Here is a 26,359-nt window from a genome sequence, read left to right as displayed (position 1 = left end):
TCCCCTCTTCCCTTCCCCTCTTCCCTTCCCTTCCCTTCCCTTCCCTTCCCTTCCCTTCCCTTCCTTCTCTTCTCCCCTATTCCTGACTAAGATCTTGTAAAAATAAGCAGAATATTCCGCATTTCCCTTTTGAAGAAGCTTGTTCTGTCCTTGATGGGACTGACATAAGGACTCCTTATTGCCTGGTAATTACACTTAAAAGTGACAATTTCCCAGCACTGAGAGTGAAAATTGAGGGTAGCAGGTGAATAGTGTGTTTGCCTTGATCAGGGAAGAAACTCTGCATGAGGCTGGCCAAGGTAATTCTTTTTCTCCAAAAGGACTGAACGCTCTGCAGATCTGAGCGCGTGCCTTAGGCACGTCCCCACCTTCCCCTCCCCACAAACACCGTATTGTGAGAAATCCTTGGAGGAAACAAATTGTTTCCATTATGCAGAGATGAACAAACTCACTTGACCCAGATGTCCAGCTCAGAAAAAAACATTTGTGCACCCTCTGGCTTCTCTGTACCTCCGCTGATGTCACAGGCACTGATATTTCTTGTTGCACTTAGATACGTAATATCTTTGCAAAGGCAATGATGAATGGCTGCTTGTCTTTTCAGGGCTGAACTATATTTTCAAGCTGCCGATTTCCATATTTAAAGCTAATCTACTTATTTTTTCCAATGAGGACACATTAGGTTAATACAATGCTAATAGCAAGCATTCAGGATAGTGCTTTTAGTGGAGTCAGACTGCCTACTAACAGGTTAAATGTGTTGACATAAAGAACTTGCTTCTTTATTTATGATGACAGTCATAGTGTCTGGGCATCTACTCCAGGAAAATAAACTACCCTTAATTAGCAATATTGTGAAAAAGGTGACTCCTCTACCTCAAAGGCACGTGCACCTTCCCAGATTCATGATAATTATTACAACAAGCAATGCTATGCTGTTATTGCAAAACCAAGTCAGAGGAAGAATTCTACCCGTTGAAGTACATTTAAAATTGCCCTCCTTATTTCAGCCTGCCCTTCATGTTAGGACTTAACAGGACTCTTCAGAGGAGCTGAACACAGCTTTGTAGCAGCAGTACTCAGGGGTGCTTTCCTATACCAGGTGCAGACAGATCCTATAACTCACTTTCATTTATTTTGGAACACTTCTGGGTTATCCTGTTGCAAGACAGATGGATGCCCCTACTCACCTACCTGTTTGTTTTACCTTATGGTATGGAGTGGCTTTTTAATCCTGATGAGAAAGTGTGTATAAACCAAAACTCCCCCGCAGTAGAATCATAGAATCATAGAATCATAGAATCATAGAATCATAGAATCATAGAATCATAGAATCATAGAATCATAGAATCATAGAATCATAGAATGGCCTGGATTGAAAAGGACCTGAAAGATCATCGAGTTTCAACACCCTTGCTGAATGCAGGGTCGACAACCACTAGACCAGGCTGCCCAGATCCACATCCAGCCTGGCCTTGAATGCCTCCAGGAATGGGCATCCACAAACCTCCTTGGGCAACCTGTTCCAGTGCGTCACCACCCTCTGAGTGAAAAACTTCCTCCTAATATCAAACCTACATCTCCCCTGTCTCAGCTTAAAACCATTCCCCCTTGTCCTATCACTATCCACCCTCGTAAAGAATCGTTCCCCCTCCTGTTTATACGCTCCCCTCAAGTATTGGAAAGACGTTGTCATACTCAGTTGAAAAAATTAGCACTATAATGAAATGGAAGAGCTCTTTTTTTTTTTCCTATGGAAACGTGTTCTAAGGCAGGATGGTAACCAATGCTTGCACACCCCATAGCAAATTTCACTCCCTCTTACCACTGTCCTCCCCACTCTACCAGTCAACACCTAATTAGAATCTGTAAACTAAAGCAGATATTGCCTAGGACTGCCAGAGCATTCAGAAGCTTTACAAAAACCTCTATGAGCTGATCTCAGCTAAAATGGACAAGTGAAAACACGCTGGGTTTGTCCAGTGTAGTTTTCTATGCTGTTTGTCCAGAATAGTTCAGAGGGAGACTTAGATTAGATGCCAGGGGAAAATTTTTCACAGAGAGGGCGGCAAGGCCCTGGCACTGCTGCCCAGAGAGCTGTGGGTGCCCCATCCCTGGAGATGCCCAAGGCCAGGCTGGATGGGGCCCTGGGCAGCCTGAGCTGGTGGGGGGCACCCAGCCCAGGACAGGAGTTGGAACTGGATGAGCTTTGAGGTCCCTTCCAACCCAAGCCATTCTGTGATTCTATGATGGTTCCCATTGGGACCCATAGCAAAATTGTTTGCATGCATGGCACAGTTAGATGTCTGTAATGTACACTGCAGAATCATGCAGAGATACATAAGGAAAACCTGAAGGCGGTTTGAAAAGATCCTGAAAGCAGCAAATCCATGTTTAAAGTGTCTGGAGGAATCTGCCTGTTGGTGGAGGTGGGTGGTATGTGTAAATGGTGCAGTGTTGTGCAGGCTGTGGGTTAAGTGTAATGTCATTACTGCTTTCCAAATGGCACGCGGTTTTCAGAAGGAAGATGCTATGATATTATGATATGTAATTAAACCTGCGGGGAGATGAGCAGTAAGTATCCTCAGGGGAAGATTTCTATGAGATACTCTGAATTGTTGTTTCATTGCCATAAAGTTACCTCTTTCTCCAAACAGTGTAATGATGGGATCTTTGTTATGGCATCACTGTTGTGCATCAGCTCTGTGGAGAGTGTGAGATCACATCTCTTGCATGTCACAACAGGAGAAGTGAAACCTAGGCTGAAAATAACTTTCTGCAGCACAGCAAAAGGCAAACAGAATCAGATATGTCCAAGAAATACAGCTGCAATTCACTTGCAAATCAAAACAGGGAGAAAATGATTGGCTGACAACATGCAAACAGATCTTGATTTAAACTTCTGATTTCATACTGGTTTCTACTCCCACCCCTCCATGCACCCCACAGCCAAGTTACTAATTACATCCTTTCTATTGTTTTGCCAGTTCCTCCTTTGGCAAATAATGGGAGGGGAGGGGATTATAGAGACTGATGCACTTGAGATCAAAAACGAGTGAGCGAGTGAATGCACAAATAAATAAATGATGCCTCTAGTATTCACAAAGACAAGCCCATTCCATCCCTCCCCTTGTATTGTGAGCCAAACTTCAGAGGTTGTTCAAGAAAAATGATGGTCTGGTGCCTGAGAGAAATAAGTATCAATTAATGCTTAATTAACATTGCATGACAGATTGATTTAAATAAATGGAACCTTTTAATGAATGTCTCTCTGTATTGTGGGTTGAAACAAGATGCCCTGTAGGAGAACGAGCTGCTCCCTATTATTATATAACATCTTTATATCACTTACACCTGGAGGCTTGAAATGCATTACAAGCCCAAAATATTAGCTGCTGTATAAACATACAGTTGGTAAAAGGATGCTTATCTTGGATTTATATGTAAATAAGAGGATACACCATGTGAATCCAGTGACAGGTAGATCAAGGCTAAGAAACTAGGAGACTTAAGGATATTAGAAGAAATGCAGATGTTCTCCAACAGCTCTTAATAAGCTGGAAAAAAGGGATTTTTTAATGAAACTTTATTCCCCTAAACTTATTCATAAAAGAGTTTGTTTGTAAGCATGCTGAAGAACGTATGAGTTGTATTGTGGGATGACAGGAAAACAGATGGGCACAGGCTGCAATACAACGGCATGAAAGCCAACAGCCAGTGACTTCAAGGTGAGAAACCTAAAGCCAGCCATCTAATTCCATCTTTCCTCACCTAAAAATAGTCTGATGTCCAGCAATGAACCCCAGTTGCCATTGAGAGCTGCAACGGAGCAGCAACTGGGAATCGCCTACTTTCCAGATCAACCTTGACTGCTCTAACACAAAGACATGGGCTGAAAAGCATCCTGAGAAGTGCTCTACCTACCCTGAGGCATTTTATTCCTTCTACTGAGAAGGTGAAATTATAGAGCCTATTATTTGTACTGCTCGTACTTACTGTCTGTGTGCATTGCCTCTTGCCTGGTCAGTTCAGCAAGAAGATGGGACACCCAGCATGGTGTACCCAGCATGGTGTACCCAGCTAGGGGCTGTAGACCAGTCCCCACGGGTGCAGGTGTGATTGCCACAGTGATGGCGTGGGTGACTTCTGCTGCTCAGTTGTACACTCACTACTGGGGAAAAATATTGTGATTCCATAGAAAATGATTGATTTGAGGTCTCCTAGTGGCCATCTGAGTTTTTGTCACCAATTGGATCAACTAACGGCAACAAGATTATTAAATACACTGAAGTTGTGGAAAGGATTAGCTAACTTTTTTTTTTCCTTTTAATATTCTTCCAGTTTTGTTGACAATGGACAGTAGCAATTCACCTTCAGTAAAAAGCCATCTACATGTGTCCTGTGGGTTTACTTATCTCTTAGTAAACAGAGCTTGTCATGTTCAGTGATTCCCAGCAATTTGGGGAGTTCTGTTTCAGAGATCTCCTCTCCTTTTCCTCACTGAACTCAGTTAGCTGCAGGCAGTTACCTCGTTATACTGTTACCATTTAACATGAAGCAGACTTTGAAAACACTGTTGTTGTTTTTTCTGAAAAAAATACATATTTTTTTTTAATGTATAGTCTTTACCTTGGAGGGAGATCAGAACTCAGCTTTGTCAATCCAGTCTACAGACACATTTTAACTCACACCAACCCTAATAATTCCAATCAGTCTAAATCTCAATATGCTATAAATTTCATTTGAGTAGGCTTGATACAGATAAACATTGGTTGCAGGCTCTGAATTCTCAGTTAATTCATACCGACCACTGTTGTTACCGAGAGAAAGAGTCTAATTCCTTACAGAAGAAAGTCGTTTCTCACCAAAGAGTAAATAGAGTGAACTCCTGGACATAACCCACAGGCAGAGTTACGTTTTGGGATCAGCCTCCTATGATTTATTTCAGTACCTACACAGAGCTGATGATTAAATCACTGGTGTTCACTAACCACTCCCTTTTTATTTTGCAGGTGAGCATAATTCTGCATCAGTTTCATTGAAATATCTTTTTACATTCAAGATTACAAGTTTTAGAACTTCCTTTTCCATACTTTTCAGAGCTTTTCCTTACCAACGTTTTCATTCTCTCCATTCATCACTCATGTAAAGACTTTCCAGGTTGAGGCGAATATTTTTTTTTCTTCTATGTACAGCAGAAGCCCTGTAGATGGCCCAGCCCTTATTTGCAGTGCTAAGTGCTGTTTGTACAACTCCCACATGAAAAGTGGGAGGTGTACAAACAGATTTTAAAATCTGAATAAAGAAGGTGAATATCAAATGGAAACTTCAATTCCATGTGAAAAATGAGGGCTTGGGGACATTAATTCCTATATTTGTCCATCTAGTTTTGGACACTTAGGAGCCTGCTTTTCATGCTTTTCTTCTTTATTTTATCAGCTGCCCAGAACAGTCAACCCTTCAGTCTCTTATTTTTGACACTTTGCCCTCCATTTGGTACCCCAGTTCCTTTCCAGGTTGTCTCTTCTGTCTTTTTTTCTCTGTAACGAATTTGCATTATTCTTCTTTCCAGCTCCAACTTCCAAATGTTTTGGTTCTTTTCTCTTCTCTTACTACTTTTAACCTTTGTAACCTCACCCAGAGACATCAAGTCTGTATTAGCACTAGGCAGATGAGGATAGCAGGGGAAGTTTGGGCACTCTGTTGAATGGGGCAGGAGACCTGCTGACAAAAGAAATGAGGAAGGCTGAGGTGCTCAATCTCTTGTTTGCCTTGCTCCATACTGGTAGGGCTTGCCCTCTGCAATCCCAGGTGCCTGAAACTGGTGGGAAGGGTTGGAGACAGGAAGACATACATATCAGTGGTGGAGGAGAATGAGGTTAGGGAAAAAATGAGCTGTGCACAAGTCCATGGAATTTGATAGGACACGCTCATGAGTGCTGAGAAATCTGGCTGATGTCCTGAGGCCCCACTCATTAATCTATGAAAGCTTGAGGCAATTGAGGAAGGTTTCTGAGAAATGGAACTCCCATCTTCAGGCAGTAAACAATGGAAAATTTGGGGAAACAAGACTGGTCAGCATCATCTTGGTCCCTGGGAAGGTGTGGGAACAAATATTCCTGGAAAGAATATTTTAGCACTGACATCTCTTTTCCTCATTGTATCAAAGCTAAGCTGTCTGCATCCAATCAACCCACACAATGATCTTCCATGAAACATGTGTTGGATTTTCAAATGGATGCTTTTTGTATTTTCTTTCAAGCTGCCCCCCACAAATACCTATAAAATAACCTTGTTATTTCCTTCCTTCTCTGCAGTGATGCCTAGAAAGCACTGACAAAGGCTAGGCTAATGACGCTGTTATCATTGCCTGTCATAGTTACTGGCACTCTTATTGCATCCTTGATTCTCCATCAATCTGTCACTACCTAGGTCTTTTTGATTTGTACTTTGATGTAAGTCATTTCATGCAGAGAATATCTATATTCTACAGTGCCCAGCACTGATTTTTACTGCAAATAACTCCTTGAAAGGGGCTCACAAGTTTGACAGTGATAAAAATTATCAGCATCAAATAACAATAGTAGATAGGTTCTGAAGAAATTAGTGAAATTCTTCATGACTCCAACCAATCTGCTCATGAAACATTACAATGATCATAATTTGGTTTTAAACAGAAAAACATAATTAAAACATCCCAGGCATTGGGATTAGTACTCACTTTTTGTATTTACCTTCGTAGAAACGTCTAGGAATAATCCATCAAATACTTCTTGTAGGATGCAGATTTAACCTGGACATGTGTTATTCTCAGTCTACCTGTCAAAAGACACAGACAAAAAAAAAAAACACAAAACCATCAGTGCTTTGTTTCATGATTTTAACTTATTTTCTATGCTGAGTGAATTTAAACCAGCTGCTTATAGTTATGGCACAAAAAAGAGTCACCCGTACATTCATGATTCTTTGTGTAATGTCACATCATCACTGAACTAGAATATGATTATTCATTCAATGGAAATATTGTGTTTGTTAAATACAAAGTAAAGCTTTCTATACAGCACTTAGAATTAAATGCCTGTCCTTGGCTAACCGTGTAAACATCCATCCTTTTGCCAAGAGAGTACTTTACCAGTTCCTCTGTTGTAGTTTCAAGGGTTTCTGAGTAATATGGTGGTTGTTTCTTTCCTGTTGTGTGCTTTTACAGTCCTTAGAAGGTGGGATATTTTTTTATTTATTTATGTAATCACCACAAATATTTCCTTCCTTAAACCTTTTGTCTTTGTTGAGGTGAAATGGCTTAGATCTTAGACTAAGCAGCTTTTTGCTGCTTCCACTCATATCATCTGTCTTAGCTGAGTTTCTTGTGGTATAGGAGAGCCCCAGTTTAAAAGTAATGAGCCCTGTGTGACAAACGTGCCTTGCCACAAGCAGGAGATTCAAAGAAATTGGCTCCCTTGGAAGCTAGCCCACATGTGCAACACAGTACCAGGGCTCTGTTCTTCTCTTACATCTGTCATTAGCTGATTAGTTCGTTCCCCCTCTCTTAGCTCCTCTCCTTGTGCTGGGTGACACAGTCTCATGGGGACTGATGTAGTGGGAAGGAGACCACAGTAGATGGATAGCAGTGGTTTCATTAAAAGCCACATTTGCCAGGGCCAGCATCTTTCCCAAGCTGCCCATTTGGATTGATGTGCAATAATTTTATGTGTACTCTGGTGCACAGGGTCTTTTAAAGTTGGAAAAAAAATAAGTAAAAAAAATCTGAGTGATGTGGCAGCAGGCTGTTACAGAGGTAGACTTCCATGTCTTCCCTTGGAAACCTGCTTCTGCATACATAGCTCAAAACTGCATTGACCTTTTAATCTTGCCAATTGGAGATGAATTTTGAATCCAAGTGTTCCACTGAAAAGGTGCAAAGGTTGCCTTTAAGCAGCTGCTCAGTAGATTGCCCTTCGCTTCATGAACCACATTCTTTGGTTTCCTTCCATTAATTCCTCTTCTTGAGCAGCCCTCCTTAATGCTGATTGTGTCCTGGTACAGATTGTTCCTCCCAATACACATTTTTCAAAGCTGCATCTCATTTTGTCATTTCCTGCCTAAGGTTTCCAGTCCCTCCATCTTCACTGATTTATGCAATACCTTCCAATTTGGATCATCTGTGATGCTAATTAACACTAACTCTTTTCCTGTTTTTTTTTTTTGTTTTTTTTTTGCCTAATGAATGAAGACGTTTGAAGATGACTGGACTCAAAACTGCGCGCTGATATTCCCCCACTAGAAAACTCACTCAGTGTAACACACTTTCATTTAGTATCTCACTTTGCTAATGGCCCTGTGGATGGTTTTTAATCAACATCACAGGGTCCTTATCTAAGCCAATCTGAATTAATTTTGTGAATCTCCTCTCTCACAGAGGTTCATTTCAATGACTGAAAAAGCAAAAGCAAAAGAGGTCATCACTCACCAAAGTGCTTTTCTAAAAGATCTGAAAAAGACGAGGAGGTAAGAATAAATTTTTTCTACTCCTCTTTCTGGCCTCTGGTACATATATGTTTCCCTCACCATAATATCTATGCTTCTCACAATTTTAATATATATATTTGCAGATTGCTCATCAAGACAGAGAATGCTTTTGTCAATAAGCTCCTGTGCAGAGAGAATAATGAGGATATGGGTCCCTTCCAACTTGAGGTATTCTATGATTCCATGATATCTCTGGGATAACACATCAAATGCAACGTCAGGGTGAACTGATCTCTTAAAAAAAAAAATCTGTGTTTATATATCACTATCTATGTATTTGTATCACAGTCTGAATGGTGTTTTTTAAAGACAGCACAAGTAGATTCAAAGTGCTGTCAAAAATGTGAACATCAGATTCCCAGAACATGTAAATCACCAATCCAGATCACAGTGTATAGCATAAGACATGCAGAAATACAGAATCATAGAATCATGGAATCGTTCAGGTTGGAAAAGACCTTCAAGACCACCAAGTCCAACCTCAGCCTAACCATACTGCCCTAATTCTAACAACTCACCACTAAATCATGTCCCTGAGCACCACATCCAAATGGTTTTTAAACACATTCATCTTTAGGATCTGCTCCTGAAAGTTGTTTGAGCACCTCCTTCTCTCTCAGCTGGGTGCTGAGGTGAAGACCTGGACCAAAGTACTTTCCTTGATGTTATCCAGGAAATGTCTTCTGGATTGAATCCAGATCTGCAAAGTTTAAAACTTTTTCCTACCCAAGCATTGCTCTCCTTTCTCAACAAAAGGAATTTATGCAATATCATTGACATATATGCCTCAGTCACTGCTGTATGACTGCACTTTTGTGTTCCCTCAAAAGTAGAGTCCCACCCTATCCACATGCACAACTTTGCTGTCACCTCTTGATAGGACAGTTTTAATAGGATAATTACATTCCTTCCAGTTGCAAGTAAAATGCACTTTTCTGCTACAGACAAAAGTGCTAAGAAAGACATTTGTAGCATGGTCTTACTTTACTCAGGTTGTTTACATTCTGAAATGTTAGCTAATGATTCTGAATTAGCTATAAAGTACTCCGATTATTCAAATCCCCGTGTTCTAAAAAAAAAACACAATGCAATATTAGAAAATGATGATGATCCTCCTCTTGTTTCCCACAACATCAACAACCAACACTAATAAATATTTTGTTTTTTTTTTTTTTTAAAAAAAGAAAGAAAAAGAGGAAAAGGCCCGTACGTTTCGAGGAGCATCAGAAGTTATACAGAAACTGATCTAAGCTAAGAAATAATCTGAAGGAGTGCAGAGGGAGGTAGAAAACAGTAAGAAGAAAATTTGGGAAGCATTTTTAGTAGCAAAATGTATACATATTCATCATATTTCTTAAATGTGTCAAAATTAAGATCTGCTGTTGCTTCTACTTGTTAATATATTTAGTGCCAGAAGATGTGTAGTACAAAAAGTTTGCCACTGAGGTTCTCCTCATATTAGGAAGAAATCACACTGTTTTTTTCACTCTAAACTTTTAAATGTGCCCCACTGGAAATGAATTCCTTTTGACCTGTTAAAAATAAGCATAAGAACCTAAATCTAAGTCCACTGCTAGTGCAGTTTATACTATACACAACTTCATGGAGGTGGAATTAGCAGCGCACTGCAATAATTTCTTATTGGCTTAAAAAGCCTGAAAAATAGCGGAAATGGGAAGCTCTGTGCCAGACATATTTTTCTGGTTTACATTAATTTAGTTATTTTACCTTCAGTGCACATTCATCTATCCATACAATGCGAATGCACCGTTGAGAAGGATGCTGAATACTGAACATTTGGCTGAATATGAAATATGAACTCTGAGGCACAGTTGCAATAATACTTCCATTTGCATTATTATGATTAACATTCCTCTGAATAGGAAGCATCCAGTGATATTAATTACAGAAATAGTGAGATTCCAATTGTCATAAATCACCACGCAGTGTACAGCAAGCTCTCCAAAAACCTTATAGAAAAGCTCTTTTTCTGTGTTCTTTTTGGAGTTAATTTCAACCTCATTTTCACCAGGCTTTCCCATTTGTGTCTGTTGACAAGACAGTAATTATGCTTTTCTCGTGATTAACACATTCTTTTCAATGAGGTCCCAAACAGCTTTCACATGAAAGGCTGAATTCAACTGAGTATAGTTTTTCTCATTAAAGACTCAGCGTTCGCCCATAGTTAATTTATCACACGGATACATCCTGTCTCATAGGAAAAAGAGTGGCCTTGAAGCTAATGCTCTCGATTTGATCAGAAGTTTATTTCCACAACAGTTGAAATGAATGCCTTTTCTAATATGATGGTTATCGAATTCATTTAATAAATTAAAATTGCTGAAAAAATTGTTACACCGTTTCTCTACCGAAGAACAGATCCAATTGATTGATTTAGTACTGAAAGTCTTATTTTGCCTTAAGTACATACGAATCTACATCACTACAGTCATACTCATGAAAGTTCTTCTTTCTTAAAAAAATATTAGCTCTAAACCTCTACAAACATATCAGATTTTTATTTCTATCATTGTATCAAGCCAGCATTTCCCTCTTCATTACCATTTCTTTCCTCAACATTTGTAGCAAAATTGGCAATATTCATTAATTCATCAAAGTGAACAGCCTTGTCGTTTGGTGCATCAGATTTCCTTTACAACAGGCATAGAAAGCAATGATTTATTCTGATCTATCCTGCAGACCACCCCAAAATAAAAATTCCTTCATAGTCAGTGCTGTGAAAACAAAGCATCTGCATCACTGACCACACACAAGGAGAGAACAATTTCATGCCACCTGGGCCCTGGTTGTATTGTTTTGATGTTTGTTTGCTTGGGTTTTTTTTCAGAAATGTTATTTCCAAATCTATCATGTATTCAAACAGCAGCTGAGAGGTCTATCTGGTGCTCAGCACTGGAAATGGCAGTGCTTCTCTCAGCTAGCCTGCTGCTTTGGTCCATCACATGTTAACTCACAGCAGGTGAGATGCCTCTGAATTACTCTGGTACCAACTGAATTCCTGAAGAAAATGTATCCACTCTGTGAGAAAGCAGTCCCTGGGGGATGGCAGTAATTAGTGTCATCCTCAACAGCACAAGAAGTGGTCATAGACAGCCTAGCTGCTGCCACGGGGCTGAGGGAAGGAGATTATGACTCTCTTTGCCCAGAGAAGCTGTGGGTGCCCCATCCCTGGAGGAGCTCAAGGCCAGCCTGAATGGGCCCTGGGTAGCCCTGAGCTGCTGGGAGGCAACTTGCCCATGGCAGGAGGTTGGAACTAGGCGGGCTCCACCGTCTCTTCCAACCTAAGACATTCTATGATTCTATTATTCCATGATCAGTCCCATCTCTGATCCTGCTGAGTTGGTCCTAGAGGATCCCACAAAGCACTTAGAGCTATTCTTTTGTCTATCCCAACTCTGAATAATGCTTTTAGGAGACATTTACTGTCACACACACATTCAGTTTTCCCTGAAGTCAGCAGAGCTTCAGTATGCACCTGAAGTGAAGGGCTCCCTCAGAACTCCGTGGCTGAATGTGGACAAACTGATGAATTGGAGGCATTCATGACCAGGATTAAATAAATATATACATACATAAACTGGTCACTGCTGACTCTGTGCTGCATGTTTTTCTCCATCTCTTTTTCCACTGTCATGCTTCACTCTAAATGATTGCTAAATGGAGTGAGGCAGGAAGGAGAGACAATGTGTGTGGAAATGAGCTGAAAATCATCCTCCCAAAGGAAGCCCAGTGCACAGGACAACCTCTCATTATTTTGAGCCCCCACAGAGAATGGAAAGACATCTCTGATGTATTCAGAGATCATAGACATGTTCCAAAAGGCATCAAATAAAAACAGAAGAGAGTTTCGTTGGGTTCAGCAAAGTCAAAGGATATCTTTAAGTCAGTGTATTCCTTTATGTTGATTGAAGCCCAACCACCACTTCAAACACATCCCAGACTTGCACATCTTCTCTTTTCACACCAAACCAACATCCTGTGTAGATATATTTTTGGCTTTGGCCTAATGTTTCATTGCCATACAGTGACAGCTCATCATTGGCAAAACATTATTATTATGAATATCATCCACACAGTCAGTCTTTGCCTAAAAATACACGGAGAAGGCAGTGCTTAGAAATCTACTGAGATCTTCTTTTCTCATCACCAGACCATACTAGGTGATCAGATTTGCCTGGAAGGACCAGCATTCCCATACACAGATTTAGCTGGCAAAGAGTTGAGGGTTGTTATCCAGCCCTCTTCTAGATGAAAAGGAAGCAAGAGAGAGGATGGAGAGTGCAGCCTGAGCCATCCTGGAGGAGGAATTGCAGACACAGTTAAGCCTGGAAAACTGTTCTTTACCAAAGCACCTCTTCTTTTTAGCCCACACATCGAGCCGATTTTGAATCCCTTCATCCAGGACGGCTCTCAGCAAGTGAGTGTTTTGCACATCCCAATCTGTTTCAATTGTGTTGTAGGGGCCATTTCACAGCATTTTATCTCTGCTGTTATTATTATTTTTTTTTTAAGATGAGTGAAGTTGTTTTTTTAAGCAGTTGGAGGACTAAATTTATAGAGCAGGTTGGAAAAGGCTACACAGTACAGGCTTCTCAGAATTAAGATAATTTTCTCAGTGTGTAATAATTTCATATGAAAAATTGGATTTCTGCGAAATGGTAGCAGAAGCAAAGGATGTGGAACATGTCCTGTTGAGTTTCTGCAGAATTACTTTTTAATGTTCATCAAAGAATTGCTGTCATGTGCCCTTTGTGTACCAAGCTCTTCTTCTTTACTTGTTACAGGACAATAAGATATGCTCTGTACAAAAGGTTGGCTTTCATATTCTACTTTAATCATACTGTTTTCAAGTCTCATTTGTTTGCACATGCTTTCGTAGTCACAGATTTAGCTTTAGACACCTCACATGGTATTTTAAGGAACTATCAATCTTGATTCACTCAGATGTCTAATTTTTAGCTGCATACGTTAGTGGCCCATGAGTTGCACCCCAAGCAACACTTTCAAAGTGCAGATGAACATTTACTGTGTTCAGTTTTGGGTGCCTCAGTACAGAAAGGACATGGAGGTGCTGGAGCAGGTCCAAAGAAGGGCAACAAGGCTGGTGAAGGGCTTGGAGAATATGCCCTACAAGGAATGACTAAAGGAACTGGGGCTGATTAGTCTGGGGAAGTAGAGACTGAGGGGAGACCTCATTGCTCTCTTCAAATACCTGAAAGGTGATTGCAGTGAGAGCGGGGCTGGTCTCTTCTCACTGGTGACAGGTGACAGGACAAGGGGAAATGGCCTCAAGTTGCACCAGAGGAGGTTTAGGTTAGATATCAAGAAAAACTTCTTTCCAGAAAGGGTTGTTAAGCACTGGAACAGGCTCCCCAGGGAGGTGGTTGAGTCACCTTCCCTGAATGTGTTTAAAAACCGTTTGGATGTGGTGCTCAGGGACATGATTTAGCGGTGGGTTGTTAGAGCAGTATGGTTAGGTTGCGGTTGGACTTGATGATCTTGAAGGTCCTTTCCAACCTGAGCAATTCTATGATTCTATGATTCTATGATTCTATGATTCTATGATTCTATGATTCTATGATTCTATGAGTACCTACTTCATTACTTGTAATGTTGCCTTCATAAGGTCTAAGCAATAATGTCGGTAATGACACTATTCTAAGCATCTCAGTTGACCACAATATTAAGTCAGTTAAATAACTTATTTTATGAAGCCAGTTGAACTCGATGTAATTCCTGGTTTTGGCCAACTGGAACAAGCAAACCAGTCATTTTCACCAGTCTAAGTGAGCTGATTTTACTTTTGAATTGCTTCTGCTATGGCAATTTGATCTGTTGAACTCAGATTTCAGGTTGGCTGAGCAATTGTTCCAAAATGTAACAGCTTCTCTTTCGCAGGGAAGTTGGTCAGATACTTGCCGAGTTTAAAGGTAACGTACCCATCTGATCAAAGCTTACTAAGCAGTTCAGAAAGCCAGCTTTTCTGCACATACAGAGCCTTTCTTTAAAGCTTACCGCAACATTTGTTTTGAAACGCTCCTAATCCATATTGCAAAATTCAAAGCATTAGAATATGTCTTTTGTGCAATGGAATCTCCAAGCAAAATATTTCTCTTGTCTACTGTGAAAAAAAAAAATGTCTTCTTTGGCTTCTGGGTCATTTTCATTGCTACTGCTTTTTCTTGGGAAAAAATATTTTTATTCTTGGGATCATTTCATAACTAAAAATCTTTTCTCCTGACCCATTTGAACTGCATATTAAAAATGTCCTTGTAGAAGAAAGAATTTCTGTATTGGCTAGAACTGTGTCGGAGTATGTTCCCCAGTTCAAAACAGATGTTTCTATAATTGTTGCTCAGTTGTTGCCTGTAAAGGTTTTAAATCTTTCAGCAAAGGCTCAACCAACAATAAAACATAAGCTTACCATCAATACACTTTTCTTTAAAGCTGTTAAATGGAAGCAATAATCTTTATCCAGTCCTGATCTGTAATCCGAAGGCCTTCAAATGCTTTGCAGTGAAGGATAATTGCCACCCCTATGTTCTGCCCATGGGTTGGTGAGCTGACACTGAGAATTTTACAGGAGCATAGCTATTGAACTGAAGGATGGAAAACTTGACCCTTCTCTGAAGGTTCTGGAGAAAAGCTGGCAGCTGTGGACCCCACATTTCCCATGGGCTTTAAACATTCTTCTGCATCACCTTGAGCATGTTGTATGGTCATTGTGAAGGCTATTTGCACATCTGAACTTGGATGAATTCTGGTTTCTTTGATAAAGATTGCAACTTTCTTGCAATGTTTTTATCCCCTTTGCCACAAATAATCCATTCTCTACAAAAAGTCAATTTTTTGTAGGCTTCTTAAGAGTGGAATAATCGTAGAATACATCAGACACCAATGAATAACAAGATATGGAAAGCAAAAGATCCCAATATAACTGTGAAAACATGTTGTTGGTACACAGAATTGATAAAATATTTTTAACATGTTTTTGAAAGCTGCTTTCTCAGCAATTTAAACATCACAAAGCTGCTGGAATGGACCAGGTAGATCAGTTTAGATACCTCTGCACTGCTGGGGAAAACATTATGCCTGTAAGGTGCTGCTGAGCCTATTCCTTATTGTGCAACTGCTTCACTGATGTAGGTGGTTGCACTAGTGAGAACAGTACCATATGAACAGAGGGCAATAATGTTCTGCTTCTGAAGCTCACTGCTTCTGGGCTGATAGGATGGGCTCCTCACTGTTGTCTCCCTGCTTCCTGGAGGTGTAACATTCCTGGGGAGAGCGCATTCAAAGTGGACGGTAGGGACCTCTTTGCATTAGCTCTTCAACTGTGCCACTACCACAGCTGTTCTCTTCCAGGGCAATGTGGTCATACCCTGACACGCAACAGGTCTCAATACGAATGGACAGGGATTCTCCTGGGGCTAACCAAGGGTACTTCTGACCTTGACAAATGCTACCACTTACCCCAGACACCTGCTGGACTGGCAAGTATGATACAACTCTTGAAGAAGACCTACACCTAGGGCATCCTAAATAGCACAAGATGCCATGAATAAAATCTTTAACCCATCAGAGAAATGCATTCATTACTGTATTCATTCTCTGCTGCCTGCCACATTCTATGTCTATCATGTTATAGCATGCTTAGCAGCCTGTCCTTCTAAGCCATGACCATCATGTTGCAGAAAAATATAAACATGCTGTGATGTCCTCTCATGAAACTTTGGAAGAACTCACTTCTTTTATTTAGGTGGGAATTGTGAAATTGCACTGGTGGCATATTGACATTTGAATGTCTTTAACAAGTGTCCCCATTGCGAGGAAGCAATGAAGGAGGGAGCCATGAAAAGGTTTTCATTTGTGGCCTCTGAATGCTCTTATCTCCCTCCTTTGTGTAAAATGGGAGCCCAGGGCAAATAGCTTAGGTAGTTCTGGAAAGTCCCAAGAATTAAATGTTTTAAAAGAGTTCAGAGGATACATTTTACTTATGTGACCGGGCATACACACACAAATACCTCTACGTACATATATTTTCAAATACATATACACTATATATACAGATAGTGAAATTTGCTGTTATCAAAAGAGCTACGTGTTCCAAGTAAAAGGGCTGAGCAGCTGCAGTTAGATTGGCATGTTGCACTATACTCTAATAACTTCTTACAGGAGTACTTAACTTTCTCCTAGAGCCAAAATGTATTTCTTCAACTGGAAAGACTGGGGTGGCTGATCTGCCTTCCATTTTTGCTGAATATGAATGATATTAGGGTTCACACTTTTACAAGGAAGATATTGCGGATCAGAGAGACAGCATTTTTCTTAATTTCTCATAGAATAAGAAAAAAAAATATTCCAGTATTAGCTACATAGAAGAACTCAAATCTCTTAATATTCATATCCAGAAGTCACATTCAGTTCCTACCTCTGCCAGAAACAACTGTGTCATGGGAGAAGCCCCATTGTTTCAGAACTTCCATCTGCTCTATTCCCCAATGAAACAGGAACACACCCGAGCACCACGACTGCAAAGAGTGTAATGAGTGAGATGCTACAGCACTGCATGAGGAGTATTCCATTGGATTATTATTACTTGAATCTATAACCAACCTCATTATTCTCCATTCACTGCCCAATTAATAATTTATATAAAAAGAAACGTTCCGTTTTTAAAGGAAAACTTTGAATTTGCTGATGACAATAGGCCTCTTTCCACGCTACCCTCCCTGCACAGTGTATTGTATGACTTTGAGCTATTCTTCCTCATTTCATTATTCAATGTGTCTCAAGGAGGCCTTGAAGTTAATGCTGTAATCTCGAACAAGCTGATAGGATCTTTCTCAGTGCAATAGAAGTTGAGTAAAAGCAGAAGCTCCTTGCATACCCCCAGCCAATGCTGCAGCTCTCCTCCAGCAGCTCCATCCCTCCCGATGATGCTGCGTTCAGGAGATCTACATTTCACCCCTTATCAATAGATCTCCATCCTTCTGTGAATGGGAATGGCGTTCCTTCAGACCTGTTTTTGTGAAGCAGACCTATATCCATAGGAGCAATTAGCTCCCCGCTGTGAGTTTAGACACACCAGCTATACTGCAGCTGCTCTCTGTTGCCAGCACTAAATTTTCCTCAGTAGTGGATCAACGTGTTTAAACACTTTGATCTTCTTTATCTCAGCGAGGAGATTTGAAAGCCTCCTGGATGAACAAGCTTTCTTTCGGGTGCAGCTCCATCTCATCCACCATTTCAGTGCTGACCCGAAACTTTTATGCTTTATTTACTGGAGAGGCGTCATCTTTTGAAATGGCTTCTCACATCCTCTCAGAAAAGCTTTCTCTGGCTTTTTTTTTTTCCTTTCCTCTAACGCTGAGCTTAAGTAACGGTACTTCAAACAGCAGATAAGAGGCACAAAGGGGACTCAGTCTTATACACAGCGATTCAGAATCATCTTAATCTCCGTCACGCACTTTCCGATTTTCTTTTTAATCTCCTGTGGCACAGTGTGCACCAGACACAACTGAGAACTTGCTATTTAAGCTGCCTTATTACTGTTACGCTATGAAATCTTAACTACAGTTTGGAATATACAAGTACACACAAATCAAAGTGAGGAAACACACATTTCAGATGTGGGATTGGTGGGAGATGAGAATTAGTGTCACCATCCTCTTCCTGATGAGTTGAGGCTGACTCTGTTTTCACACCTCCCAAGGAGCCAGGACAGAACCATTTGTGATGCGAAACTATTCAGTAGGAAATTCCTCTGTACTCAACTCTGGTGAGGCCGCACCTCTATTGCTGTGTTCAGTTCTGGGCCTCTCACTGCAGCAAAGACATTGAGGCCCCGGAGCGTGTCCAGAGAAAGGCAGTGGAGCTGTGAGGGGTCTGGAGCACAAATCTTATGGGGAGAGACTGAAGGAGCTGGGATGGCTCAGTCTGGAGAAGAGGAGGCTCAGGGGAGACCTTATTCCTCTCTCCAATTGCCTGAAAGGAGCTTGTGGCAAGGTGGGAGTCGGCCTCTTCTCCCAGGTAGCAGTGATAGGACGAGAGGTGATAACCGTAAGTTGCATCACGGGAAGTTCAAGTTGGATATTAGGAAAAAATTATTCTCAGAAAGAGCAGTGAGGCATTGGCACAGGCTGCCCAGGGAGGTGGTGGAGTCACCATCTCTGGAGGTGTTCAAGAACTGTGGAGATGTGGCACTGGGGGATGTGGTGTGTGGGCATGGTGGGTTGGGTCAGCAGTTGGACTTGGGGATCTTTGTGGTCTATTTCAACCTTAATGATTCTATGATTTTAGGATTCCATGAATAAGATTATCAGACTCATTCCTCCAGCCAACACAGAAATCCCATTTTTGCTACCCAAACCAGCTCCCTGCTCCTTTGCACATCATGGCATAAGCACAGACACAGAGTGATGGGAAATTCAACTCATTAATGAAATTAGCAATCTGGGCTTCTGCCTATACATTGATTTAACCCCAAACTGACCTAGTATACTCCCATGTAAATTTTTACTGCTTGCAACGAGAGCATGAGTGTTACAGTGCTTGTAAAGCAGAGGGAGGAGAGGAAGGAACCTGGAGTGATATGATTCAATGGTATTAGAGCTGACTAGATGCTAGGACCAAATTAACAGAGGGCTGCACTCTTATCAAAATACTTCCACAGAAATGCAGGCAGAGCATTTTCAACCACCCCACAGTCTTTTGGTGCTAGCAGTGACACTGAGATCTAGAGTAAACAACATAATTATAGATGACTTTTTCACAAATATTTGCTCCCAAGGCATGATTTTAATACTCCAGGCAATTGGAACATGTGGTGGAGAGGCAGATAACTCAGTCAAAACTTTGGCAAAGATTATTTTTGCTATGGTCGGAGTGCCCCCACCCTGCCCTGGCTGGCTTTATTACACAGGTGGATGGAATGTGCTCTGCTCCATTTCCAAGGGAGCCACACAAGCCCTGCATAAATCAGTCAGCAAGTACCTTGAACCACACATATTAGGAATGCTAGCGAGAGGAATTCCAACATGAAGCGTGTTTAGACAAAGAGGTGATTATGACATGGAGAGAAAAGGAGTGCAAAAAATTTCATCTGGAAACAGAGAAGGAGCACAGTAGCTCAAGGAGGAAGAAAGTCTGATATTGTATATTTATAGCCTCATAAATGGGGTGATTTTAATCTCCCAGGTGTGTTATAGCAATATCTATTGGAAGTGAATTTCTGCTCCCAGAAAAAAATTGTGGAGACTGGATGTATCCATGCAGTTTAGGAGATCCGGATTCTGATCTCATTTCCAAAGGGTCTGCCCAGGTGAGCTTTTGTGGACACCAATGGTGTTATGCAGAGCAATGCAAAATGGAGTCAGATGATACCTAGGTGCACTGTTTGTACTGCAGAAAAAGGAAGGGAGAAGAAAGTAGTTCATATCAGTGTATGCTGCAATCTTGACCATAAAAATGCATTCCTAGTGGGTCAGCACCTGTTTAGATAAATGGTTTACTTGAAATACACAATGCAGTAGAGCTCACATGTTTATCCATATGGCACTAACCCTAACTGCCAGCTGTGGCCAGTCGTCCAATATGTTCTCTCTCCATCTATGACATATGAAACCATATGGAATCATCTATCCATTAGGAAGAGATCATTTTCAGACAGGAAGGTTTTCTGACACAATTATTAGCTGTGGCATTCTTGACCGAAATAGGCAGGAAACAAAAAGGGTCTTATGTTGTCTTAAAGGGTCACGAGAAGAATTTTCTGTTTTAAATCATCTTTCAAGCTAGTCCTTTTTTAAAAAAAAGAGTGTCTTATCTCTAAGCTTAACATCAGACCGCTCTATGGGCTACTTTTCTCTCCACCATTTCTGTGATGAGTGATCGTGGTGCTTGAGGGCTACTGGTTTCCCCTGGGTTTGATTAGGGCCAGCAGACAGGTACATGACTTACTAGAAATTACCCTTTTTAGGAGCAACTGATGCAAACCCTTTTTACAAACAAGTGGACCCAGAACTGGGACTCAACAGTGTTTCCTTCCGAAGTGACCTTCTCTTTGCACACGCAATAGGCTTCTTTCCGAACCGGAGCTAAACATTGCATATCAGCATAGAATCAAAGGAAAACAGTGAGAAAACAGACTCACTAGTTGAATTCAATCATATCTTTATTCAGACAGAAAATCCTATTAGGGCAGTTCTCCTGCTCTCAATCTGGCATAACTCAATTACTCTTGATTTGCACCAATGCAAATGAGATGAGAATCTGCCTCCAGAACACTTGCTAGCTATGCACATTGACATGATCAGAAGTACAGTGTTCCCTGTAATCAGCCCTGGTTTACTTCTAATGGATATAAGCAGAGACAAGAGCCCCAGGCATTTCAGACTCTGCAGAGAAGAGCCGATCCCTGTCTGCCTGTAGAGTATGCACATGATGTACCGAGACTCTGAGAAGCCTATTTTGGGCATGATGTGGCTACCACAATGAGCCTGAAATGAGGAAATATTCCTTAAGAGGAGCATTCAGAGAAGCTGGACCTCTCCCTCAATATGCCCTGCACCTCTCTTAATACAGCAGAAACATTTCTCCACTAAATTAGTGTGCGAGGAAAATCAGTTCTGACCTGTGATACACTACAGAATCTCCAAAGAAGAGGAAGACAACAAAATTACTGCTTACATTCAGAACAAATCTGAAGGAATAAATTCCTTGACTTAGCATGCCGGTACTTGATTAGGTCTCCTATACACTCTTCGACTGTAGATAAATACCAGTTGCATGGTTCAAAAATCACTTATGTAAAGTGCAGATGTGATATATGACATTAAACACAGGCAAAATTTTGTAAACTGATCGGTTACTGCCTTCTACGTATTTTACATGGCAAAACAGTTGTGGGTGCCCCATCCCTGGAGGTGCTCAAGGCCAGGTTGGATGGGGCAGACTGATCTGGTGGGGGGCAACCAGCCCACAGCAGGGGGTTGGTACTGGGTGATCTTTAAGAATCATAGAATCATAGAATGGCTGGGGTTGGAAGGGACCTCAAGGATCATCAAGCTCCAACCCCCCTGCCACAGGCACGGCTACAAACCTCCACATCTAGTACTAAACCAGGCTGCCCAGGGCCCCATCCCTGGCCTTGAACATCATTTGCTGATGACACCAAGCTGAGTGGTGCAATTGACGCGATGAAAGGAAGGGATGCCATTCAGGGGGACCACAACAGGTGGGCCCAGGTGAATCTAATGAGGTTCAACACAGCAAAGTGCAAGGTTTTGCACTTGGGCCGAGGGAATCCCAGGCATAGATACAGACTGGGAGGAACAATCCTTGAGCGTAGCCCTGCAGAGAAGGACCTGGTAGAAAATGGCAACATATTTTCTGAAAAATTAATCCTATATGCATACAGGTGAAAATCTTTGAATATCTATCTGACTGAGACTTTGATAACCAAATAATGGCATTATGGAATCATATAATCATTTAAACTGGAAGGGACCATTAAATGTTATGTAGTCCAATTCCTCTGCAACAAACAGTATTCACGTAGCATTTCCTTTCTTACCATCTGTGCCATTTTCTGTATCGTTGTAGACCCGAAAACTTCAAAATACTCATAAAATTTCAACCAAGGACCTTCGTAAGCAGACTTACACCACAACAGGGCGATTTCATGTGTAGTAAATGGAAGTTTTAGAAAACTTCCTCCTGGCTCAATGGCTATATGCAAAAAGTGACCACAACAGATGCAAGATATTACACTTCGAAAAATTTTTGGCATCTAAATACTTGCAACAGAAAACATCTGAAAGTGGGGAACCTAAATTCTCTGCCTAGTTAATGGATCCATTTCAGGATTGGGCAACTAACATTTAAAACTAACATTTAGTTAACATTTAAAATCAGATGGTGTGAAGGCACCAGTAATTTTCCACTGTGTTGACAAAATCTTCAACGAGGTATTAAGAAGCGGTCTTATCAGAGCACTAAATGGGATGCAAGACACATAGAACTGTTTCTACATTGAATGTCCTCGATATGTTAATCTTCTCAGGAACGTTAAACAACAGTTTTCCACTCCTACTTTGCTAGGACTCCAGATGAACAAATAAAGCATGCGGTTGTCCATCTACTAGTCACAAACAGTTGTTTCAACATCTCTCTCCTTTTCCCATGACCAGAGACACTTTTGTGATTAATCTGATGCTCAGATGTTTCTAAATAAGCTTTACTTTCCTGAGCTAGAATGCTGAGCAGCACAGCATAGCAACAGAATTTGTCACAAGTACAAATCTCTGTGAATATACAAAGCACTATCAAAATGCACATATTGCACAGATGATACTGCCACTCTTGATTCTAACAAGAAACTGTTCTATAAAAAAGGTTACTATCTGAGTTGCAGGAGCTGTAAGTTCCAGAGCTGCTCATCAGCCACTCCCAGAACCACTGCATTAAAACCACGGATAGAAAGTGAACTTGAGTTGCCTGGTTTATCATTTGTCACACTGAATTTTGAAGGAAATTCTGGAGGAAGGTTTATTCTCACCCCTTCTTGTAAGAATTTTAAGTCAATTTGCATGTTGGCAGAATGTAGCAGGATCTACATTGGTTGCTCCAAAAGTAATACCTCCTATTTATTTCCATGAAAATGACAACAGGTAGATACAAAGAGCACAATAACACTCTTTGACAGAGCAAATTCTCAGCTACCAAATACTAATTTTCAACATAGCCACCACTGTTAGGTATGCATTTTCACCAACGATGAACAGGAAACTGCATGCTACGTTCATAAGAATCTACACCTGCAGAAGTGACCCACTGTCAATGACACTACTGCTGAAATGCACCACCCACCACCTCACTATGCTCGCATCCACTGTTTGGTCTCCATAAATGTTCAGCAAACATCAATGAATGTCAATGGCGGCAACCTTTTCCACACAGAGGAATTAAACCCCACATGTTTGCTTCACCTGCTCCTCCATGTCAGGCACCATTTTGTCACAGTAACAAAATGTAATGGAATTTTGGTGGGAAGGTTCAACCTCTACTGCCTTCCCACCAACATCCACCTCTGGCGTCATGGGTCAATATAGTTAAATAGGAAGCATTACTTTTGAAGCAGTCCTTGTCTATCAAATGCTAATGAGAGTTGAATTCCTTCTTATTTCAGTTTCAGGAATTGGGAAGAAGATGCCCAAGACACGCTTTCAGGCAGATGGGGCTATAAGTGCTACACAATGCTGAAGTGCCAGCCTCCTGCTTCCTGAGGAGCCCCTTGCACATTAACTTGCCAGTGCTGGAAACAACAAAGCAGACCTTCGGACCGATGGGGCCTAATGAGTATATCCTGGCTTCTCATTAACTTCAGTGGAGTTACACTGATACCTGATGTGGCATTAGGCTGAATGCTAGATTGCCTCCTCCCATAGAAGACAGATGCCAGCCCTGATCCAAGGATCGAAGAAGCATTTTGGCCAGTGCCATCACTCAACACATGTATGGCACATTTATGCCTCTGATTCCTTTTCCACTTGTTATCTACTGAGATGTGATACCCTGGGTCAGGGTTTGCCTCACACGCATGTTCCTGTGGACTGATGTTGCATGAAACTATCGCAGCATTAAACTGCTGAAGCTGCAATCAGATATAAATACTGAAAATGACAGAAGAATGTTTACACCTGCATCACTTCTTTCCTGTGTGGGAAGAGGAATAAGCTGCAAAGCAGAAGGCAAGTGTGCTGTAATGCAGTACTATGGCATGTATACTATATTCTCAGCTGACATGCTGTTAAAAACTTCTAGTGCCGACCCAGTCTAGGCTGAAACAGAATCTCTCATGATGCTGCTACGATGCTGACTAGTACCTGTGGATGTTACTGTAATGCAAATAATGAATAATAAAAAATAATAATTGGACATGAAGAGTGTACACTGTGCTGTCGTGTGTAGACAATGCAAACTACTTGCAGAAATTTTTCCTACGCCTCGTATTCTGCTCTAGGTGACAAGCTCTTTGTTAACTTTTTTCTTCACTGTTAGCAATGAAAATGTGCCTATGTGGCAGCTAGTAACTCAAGCTTCCCACGGGGACAGTTAATCCTCTGCTTCTTGGCCCTATGCTTATTTCCCTCCATCAGTTTTCCCCTACGGATCCAGTAACAGAGCAGGAGAAGACACGCTGGGAAGAGAAGGCAAGCAATAATTAACCACAAGGAATGGAGAAACAGGCCTGGTTTGAAAGAGCAAGAAACAATGGCTTGTCAAACAGCAAAACATCAGCACTTAATGGTTTAAACAAGTAACATGAAAGCCTTGTTCTTTCTCGTCCAGTGACACTGGAGTCTCCCTAGCCACAGAAATATCTCCCTGTTAAAGGATAACATGAAACAATCCCATCTTTAATAAGCCACTGGAAACCCAGAGGCACAATACAGACCCCCTTTGTTTGTCACAGACCTTATATGCGCAGAGGTCTTCAGATGAATGAGGTGCTAGACAGCAGTCTGGGAAGGCTGGGGGTGTTAACTCAACACCCTCCATCAGCTTCACAAACCATCACTGCGTGCACTCAAACTCCACCCTGCCTTTCCCACAGTGCCCGAGGATAATGAAGAAATTATTCTGAAACTATAGACCCATTAAAACGTCGAAAATAATTCCGCTTCTATATGAAAGCGGGTTTTATGACATATATTTACTATAGGATTGACGTGCAGAGAAAAAAACCCTTAGCTTTGATGAGGTCAACAGTCAAACTCCAAACAAGTGACTCACTTGCCTAAGTGGAGGCAATTGGTGCTGTTTGAGATCTCCTGGGGTATCCCACCGCTTCTTGCCTGTCTTACGTGCATCTTTTGGAATACCTTGTGACATCTCAAATAGCAGTGAATGCATCTGTCTAGATACCTGAATCGCTTTTCAGTCTGTACCGGGCTGCAGTTTCACCCTAAGGCTACTCTGTGATGAGCTAGCACTTTGCAAACTGCAACAGCACCTAAAACAGGGATTTGCTTAATAGATCCCATCCCGCCTGCATGCCCCGCATAGGGTGCACTGCCTTAACTATACTCTAATACCAGTTTTACAGCTAGAATCGTAGAATCTTTAAATTGGAAAAGATGCCTAAGATGTCTAAGTCCAGCCTCACCATGCCCACTGACCATGTCCCTCAGTGCCACATCTCCACGGTTCTTGAACACCTCCAGGGATGATGACTCCACTACCTCCCTGGGCAGCCTGTGCCAGTGCATTACCACTGCTCTTTCTGAGAAGAAATTTATCCTAATATCCAACTTGAACCTCTCCTGGTGCAAATTAAAGCCATTCCCTCTTGTCCTGCCTCTATTATCTGGGAGCAGAGGCTGATCCCCACCTCACCACAAGCTCCTTCCAGGCAATTGGAGAGAGCGATAAGTTCTCCCCTGAGCCTCCTCTTCTCCAGACTGAACAATCCCAGTTCCCTCAGCCGCTACCCATAAGACTTGTGCTCTAGACCCTTCACAGCTTTACTGCCCTTCTCTGGACACACTCAGTGTCTTTCTTGTAGCGGGGGACTCAAAACTGATCACAGTACTCAACACTGCATAACAGCGTTAGCTTCCACATTTGTACCACTGGGTCACCAACTCTATGTTAACTTCACTGTGACCGTTATATCTAGGAGCAGAGATGCAGTTTCAAGACGAAGGACTTCAGAAGATTCATCCAAATGTTTGATTAAGACAAAGAAACCCCAAGCTGCTTGCTTGATGTTTTGTTTTCAACAGCAACCTACCATGGGTGAAAAAAA

General features: G+C 41.4%; 1 protein-coding gene across 3 annotated transcripts in view; it reads right to left on the bottom strand.

The window, feature by feature from the left end:
• TENM4 (teneurin transmembrane protein 4) overlaps positions 1-26,359 on the bottom strand; it is a 593,977-nt gene that overhangs the window by 386,474 nt on the left and 181,144 nt on the right. For all 3 annotated transcript variants that reach the window (XM_021382894.1, XM_021382902.1, XM_021382887.1), the window contains one exon: positions 6,722-6,819. The gene's annotated coding sequence lies outside the window, so the exon portion shown is untranslated. The remainder of the gene's footprint in view (positions 1-6,721; positions 6,820-26,359) is intronic.

The sequence above is a fragment of the Numida meleagris genome, chromosome 1, assembly GCF_002078875.1.
Source record: "Numida meleagris isolate 19003 breed g44 Domestic line chromosome 1, NumMel1.0, whole genome shotgun sequence".
In the NCBI taxonomy this organism is placed as follows: domain Eukaryota; kingdom Metazoa; phylum Chordata; class Aves; order Galliformes; family Numididae; genus Numida; species Numida meleagris.
Note: the sequence above shows the minus strand (reverse complement) of the source record. Positions and strands in the feature narration are given on the sequence as shown.